Genomic DNA, 7,362 nt, shown 5'->3' on the forward strand with positions numbered 1-7,362 from the left:
TGGTCAGGTAGATCGGGCATGGGTGTGGGTGCGTGATGTGAGGTTGAGTTGGGCTTGTCCGGCCCATTACTTTTCTTTTGGGGCCAAAAACATTTGTAAATTATTTATTTATTTTTTATTTTGATTTCAAAATTCAAAATAAATTGATCCAAATTTTTTCCTTTACCCAAACAGATCCTAACCCACCCGAACAAGTTCAAACAGGCTTTTTACCTATTGAGTTCCACACAAACAGGTTTTCTACTTGTTGAAATTCAAACCGTATCTGTTCAATTTGTCCGAACAGATTTCTATCTGTTTGGTACCTGTTTGAATAGCCACCAATTTTTCTATATATACCCTGCCATTCGAGCATTCATTTGCATCGGAAAAAATTCCAAACTTCTTCCTTTCTTTTTCAGTTCATCCTCCTGTACTACAACATCTGTTTCTACATTTATTTTTATAAAAAGAAAGAAAAAGAGTTACAATATAATTTGGTTCGCCAGACTTTTTTTTGTAGTGTTGCAAATTCAAATGTTAGTCGTTGCATCCTAAGAAGTAGACGGCGGTTAAAACTCGAAGTACCGGAGCGAGGGCGAAATTTACTTTAGGGAGATTGTGTCCAACACAAATCTCAACTTTAATTTCTGTAAGAATTTAATTTGGAATTTAATTTACATAATTATTTTTTGAATTATTTTATTTTTGTTGTTTATTTTATTTACATATTTAATTTACACACACACCGCTGGGTGTAACAATCTTAAACTAGATTTATTATTTTTTATTTATTTCTGTGTTAGACAGACGAATATTTTGTTTCGAGAAATTAAATAGTAGTCGTATACTGTTTAATTTCTTAAATAATAGTAATATATTGTTTATGATTTCTTTGATAGCATAGTAGTAATATATTGTTTATCATTGGAATTTTGTTACAAAATATTATTCTGTATTTTTTGTGTGTAAATTATTTTTAGTATAAATTTGTGATTGGTGTCTTATTATTTCGTTAGAATTATGACAACTGAAATAAATAGTACTGGGACTATTATTACTTGATGATGACTCTAGCTGTACAGGTAAATCATAGGGAGAAACCAGAAAAATTCAATGGAAATGATTTTAAAAGATGGCAACAAAAAATGATGTTTTGTTTTACCACATTGAATTTGGCTTGCTTCACCCATGAAATAACTCCGGCACTAAACGAGGAAGAAACTGACCGGCAAGTGGTTGCCACAGTCGATGTATGGAAATATGATGATTTTCTATGTCGGAATTATATCCTCAATGAGTTGGACAATGCACTATACAATATGTATAGTGTCAAAAATACTACTAAAGAATTATGAGAATCTCTAGATCATAAGTATAAGATAGAGGATGTCGGTACAAAGAAATTTGTTGTCGGCCGTTTTCTGGATTTTAAAATGATGGATTCCAAGACGGTTATTAGCTAGGCTCAAGATCTCCAATTAATTCTCTATGGCATTCATGCGGAAGTGATGGTTCTTAATGAATCTTTCCAAGTAGCAACAATCATTGAAAAACTATCACCATTCTGAAAAGAATTAAAGAATTATTTGAAGCATAAGCACAAGGAGATGAAATTGGAGGAACTGATAGTATGGCTCAGAATTAAGGAGAACAACCGTGGTTCCGACAAGAAGTCAGGAAACCATGTCATGCAAGCTAAAGCAAATGTTGTGGAACATGAACAAGGGTCAAAGTTCAACAACAAAAAACGAAAACATGATGGCAATAGTCCCAAACAAAGATCCATTAGTAAGATCAACAACGGGTTCAACAAGATGTTCAAAGGCAAGTGTTTTGTGTGCGGAAAAAATAGACATCGCGCTAAGGATTGTCACGTTCGCAAGGACGGAGGGAGTTCAAGCAAAAAGCCAACACAAGCCAACATAGTCGAGGATTTTTATCTTTCCGATGGAGTGGCAGACATCAATCTTGCTGCAGTAGTCTCTTAAGCAAATTTGGTAGGCAATCCCAAGGAGTGGTGGGCAGATACTAGAGCAATTCGCTATATCTGTGCAGATAAGAAGATGTTCATAACCTACAAAGTGGTGGAAAATGAGGAACAACTTTTTATGGGAAACTCCTCCACTTCAATCGTGGAAGAACAAGGAAAGATCGTGAAAATGACCTCGGGGAAAGAATTCACATTCAACAATGTACTCCATGTGCCAAAAATTCACAAAAATTTGATTTCTAAGTCATTGTTGATCAAGAATGGATTTAAATTCGTCTTTGAATCTGATAAGGTTGTACTCTCCAAAAGTGGCATGCATGTGGGATGAGGTTATATGAGTGATGGACTTTTTCAGCTCAATATAAATACTATTGTACCTAATTTGGCTATTAAAAATAAGAACACATCTTTTATTTATATTGCTGAATCTTCTTTTTTTATGGCATGGTAGATTAGGACATGTTAATTTCAATTCTTTGCGTAGACTTGTTTCTTTAGAATGTTTTCCAAATTTAGAGTTTGATCCTAATCATAAATGTGAGATTTGTGTTGAAGCAAAGCTTACTAAGGCATAATTTAATAAAGTAGAAAAGAGTACTAAACCTCTCAGTTTAATTCCCACAGATATCTGTAATTTAAAATTTGTTCAAACTAGAGGGGGTGAGAAAAACTTTATTATTTTTATTGATGATTGCACTAAATATTGCTATGTTTACTTATTGAGAAGTAAAGATGAAGTCTTAAAAGCTTTTAAGCAATATAAACTTGAGGTTGAAAATCAACTTGGCAAAACTATTAAGATAGTGAGAAGTGACAGAGGTGGTGAGTATGATGCACCATTTGAGGAAATTTGTTCTGAACATGGTATTATTTACCAAACCACTGCACCCTATTCTCCTCAATCAAATAGAGTTGCTGAAAGAAAGAATTAAACTTTGAAAAAGATAATAAATGCCATGTTGATTAGTTCAGGGTTACCTCAGAACTTGTGGGAAGAGACAATTTTGTTTGCTAACTTTATCCTAAACAGGGTACCCCACAAAAAACTCAATCAAACACCTTATGAATTATGGAAAAGTTGACGACCTACCTACAATTACCTCAAAGTGTGGGGGTGTTTCGCCAAGGTGATAGTCCCTAGTCTCAAAATGACTAAGAGAAGACTAAAAACTATTGATAGTGTGTTCATTGGTTACGCAAATAATAGTAGTGCATATAGATTTTTAGTTCACAGATCTGAAAATCCTGATATACATGTAAACACTATTATTGAGTCAAAAAATACGTCGTTTTTTAAACGCATTTTTTCATGCAAGGAAACTGAAGAGAAAAGTTCAAATAAATGAACTTTTGATACTGCTATGGGTAGCAGTGAAGACCACAATGAAAATGAAGTAGATGAACCTAGACATAGCAAGAGAGCTAGGATCTCTAAATCATTTGGTCCAGATTTTCTAACATACCTGTTAGAAAATGAGCATCAAAACTTCAAGGAAGCAATGTCAAGTCCTGAAGCTCCATTGTGGAGAGAGGATATGAATAGTAAAATTGAATCAATACTTCAAAATCATACTTGGGAACTGGTGGATCTTTCATCAGGGTGCAAACCTCTTGGATATAAGTGGATATTCAAGAGAAAAATGTTGATTATGATTGCAAGTGACAAGGATAACAACTATTTGCATGTTGATTACGATTGCAACTTTGTATAATCTGGAAATACATCAAATGCAGGGCTGAGCAAGGAATCCGTGAAATCCGTAATCCGATCCAGTCCAGTCCAATCCGATAGGTTTGGATTGGTTTTTTGAATCCGTGATTCGGTTCCGGATTGAATAATTAAAAATCCGTAGTTCACGGATTGGTTCCGGATTGAATCCCATGGTTCCGGATTGGAACCGATCCGGACCGTATACAAATAGTCTATATTTTTATTATACATCCTCCCCCATAGTATCTTTTCTTATTCTATGTAAAATCTAAACTCAAACCTAAAATCGTATAATATCTTCTTTTATTACTTTTGTTTGTTAGTTTTAAGTTTTAATTTGCAATGGTCTAAATACTTATGGTGAAACCAGTTTTCTTATGGTTGTTTAAATTCTAGAACAGTATGTCGTTATTATAGAAAAACATGTTGCTATTATGGAATTAATATAGCGCTATGTTTATATTTTTATGAAATTCAAGTGTTATATATATATTTTTGTTATTTAATTATGTGAATCCGTGGTCCTAAACCGATCCAATCCGTATTTAAATGGATTGGTTCGGATTGGTTCCATGATTTAAACGGATTGGATTGGTTCCAATTTTTTAGGAACCGTAAATAACGGATTGGTCCTGGTTTTATCCCAATCCGGTCCAATCCGGACCATGCTCACCCCTATCAAATGGATGTTAAAACAACTTTTCTAAATGGCGAGTTAGGTGAAGAAATCTATATGGAACAACCAGAAGGGTTTCAAGTTCCCGGCCAAGAGAAAAAGGTTTGTAAACTTGTCAAATCCATTTATGGATTAAAACAAGTTCCGAAACAATAGCATGAAAAATTTGATCATGCTATGCTTTCAGATGGTTTTACGATAAACGAATGTGACAAATACGTCTATGTTAAAAGCACAGACAAAGGCTATGTCATAGTTTGTCTTTATATAGATGACATGCTCATTATTGGAAGCAATAATGACATGATTAAATCCACAAAGAAAATGCTGAACAAAAAGTTTGACATGAAAGATCTGGGAGTAGCAGATGTAATTCTATGAATAAAAATTACTAAAACATCTAAAGGATATGCTTTATCTCAGTCTCACTACGTTGAGAAGATTCTAGAGTAATTTGGAAAGCATGACGACTGTCTTACTAAAACACCTGTTGCCATTAGTCTTCATTTGTCAAAAAATACAAGTGCAGGCATATTACAATTAAAGTACTCTCGGATAATCGGAAGCTTGATGTACTTAATGAATTGCACTAGGCTAGATATAGCCTATGTTGTAAGCAAATTAAGTAAGTATACAAGTAATCCAGGGTCCGATCATTGGAAAGCGATAATTAGGATACTTAGGTATTTAAGACATACCCAAAATTATGGCCTTCGTTATACCAAATATCCAGCAGTACTCGAGGGGTACAGTGATGCAAATTGAATATCGGATATTAAAGACTTAAAATCCACTAGTAGATACGTCTTTATCCTGGGAGGTGCTGCAGTTTCTTAGAAATCTTCCAAGTAGACATGCATAGCAAGGTCAACAATGGAATATGAGTTTATCGCATTAGATAAAACAAGAGGAGAAGTAGAATGGCTTCGTAATTTCTTAAAAGACATTCAAATGTGGCCTAAACATGTGCCACCTATATGCATTCACGGTGATAGTGAAACAACAATAAGAAGGGCACATAATCATATGTACAATGGCACGTCTCGACACATTCGTCGAAGACATAATACCGTTAGGCATTTGATTTCACATAGAATAATTTCCATAAAATATGTAAAGTCAAGGGAGAACATTGCGGATCCATTGACTAAAGGGCTAGCCAGAGAGTAAGTGTACCATTTATCGAAGAGAATGAGATTAAAGCCTATTACTTAAAAGTCGCTATAATGGCAACCAAACCTAGTTGATTGGAGATCCCAAGAACCAAATTATGGATGACCTCACGTATCACTAAAGAAGTTTACTCCTACCCATTTCTATGATAAGAAGAGTGATACCTGTAGCGTTAGTAAGATCAGCTTTGCTTTTAATGATTCTTATAGCTTGGGCATCCAAGTGGGGTATAACAAGATACTCTTAACAAGAAATCACTTATATGAGTGTGAACTGGGTCCATTTTGTGAGAATTGCGAAGGCTAAATTCTCTAGAGCACTCATGAATTATCAAGCGTTGTTCAGGGCCAAAATGAACACAATCGTAAAAACCAAACTGTGTCTGCGATTACACTATGTGTAGTCTATTGCCTTAGCTTACACAAACAATTGAACAGTTCAAGGCATCACGTCCACTGGTTAGCCAGTAAGTCCGATAAGCTTTCACTAGAGGAGGTTCAAAGCCAAAAGCTACATACCTCGATGTGGTGTTTTTTTTTAATGTACTCTTTCTTTGTTTGTATCTTGTTGCATGTCCGCTCTCATGAATTCCATTCATGTGGGAGATTGTTAGAAAAATGGCTTTGAAAATTCCTTATTTTTTGCTAACTTTAAGCATAAATTAAGGTAAGACCCAAGTATTATTTTTAACGTTTTTCATTAGGTTCATGTTTAATGTCGCGTAGTGAATAACATCATGTATTTGGCTGCTCAAAACCATTTCCGGATGAATGAGAATTCAACGCGCATTTTTGGGTTCGTGGAAATAAATTTAGGTGGGTTTCCTACACATTTGTGAAATGTGCTTATCCCACATTGGAAAGGCTTAAAATTTTGAATGGGTTTATATACCTTAGCTTGAGATACTTGGGATGGCCCCCAAAGGGTACCCAAGTTTATGGAAGGGTGAGGTTATGTGTAAAGTAGACTAGACCCATTGGACGCAAAACTAAAATCACACACACGTCGCCGTCCAGTCGGGCGGCCTGGGTTGGGCTTGGGCGCAGGTGCGTGGTGTGAGGTTAAGTTGGGCTTGTCCGGACCAATACTTTTCTTTTTGAGCCAAAAACATTTGTAAATTATTTATTTATTTTTATTTTGGTTTCAAAATTCAAAATAAATTGGTCCAAATTTTTTCCTTCACCTAAACAGATCCTAACCCACCCGAACAAGTTCAAAAGGTTCAAACAAGTTTTCTACCTGTTGAGTTCTACCCGAACAAGTTTTTTACCTATTGAAATTCAAATCACACTTGCTCAATTTGTCCGAACAGATTTCTATCTGTTTGGTACCTGTTCGAATAGCCATTAATTTTCCTATATATACCCTGTCATTCCAGCATTTATTTGCATCGAAAAAAATTCCAAACTTGTTCCCTTTCTTCTTCAATTCGTCCTCCTGCACTATAGTATCTGTTTCTGCATTTATTTTTAGGAAAAGAAAGAGAAAGAGTTACAATATAATTTGGTTCGCCATACTTGTTTTTGTAGTGCTGCAAATTCAAGTGTTAGTCGTTACATCTTGGGAAGTAGACGCCGAAATCTACTTTAAGGAGATTGTATCTAACACAAGCCTTAACTTTAATTTCTGTAAGCATTTAATTCGAAATTTAATTTATATAATTATTTTCTGAATTATTTTATTTTGTTGTTTATTTTATTTACACATTTAATTTACACACACACACACACACCGCTGGGTGTAACACAAACCGACCACATCTCCTCTCCTTTCGCCTTCCTGTTTCAAATCTCTAAAAAAAACCCATCTATCTTGCTTGAATCGACTCAT

The sequence above is a fragment of the Camellia sinensis genome, chromosome 3 (genome assembly GCF_055761805.1).
Source record: "Camellia sinensis isolate YWXY chromosome 3, ASM5576180v1, whole genome shotgun sequence".
Classification (NCBI taxonomy): domain Eukaryota; kingdom Viridiplantae; phylum Streptophyta; class Magnoliopsida; order Ericales; family Theaceae; genus Camellia; species Camellia sinensis.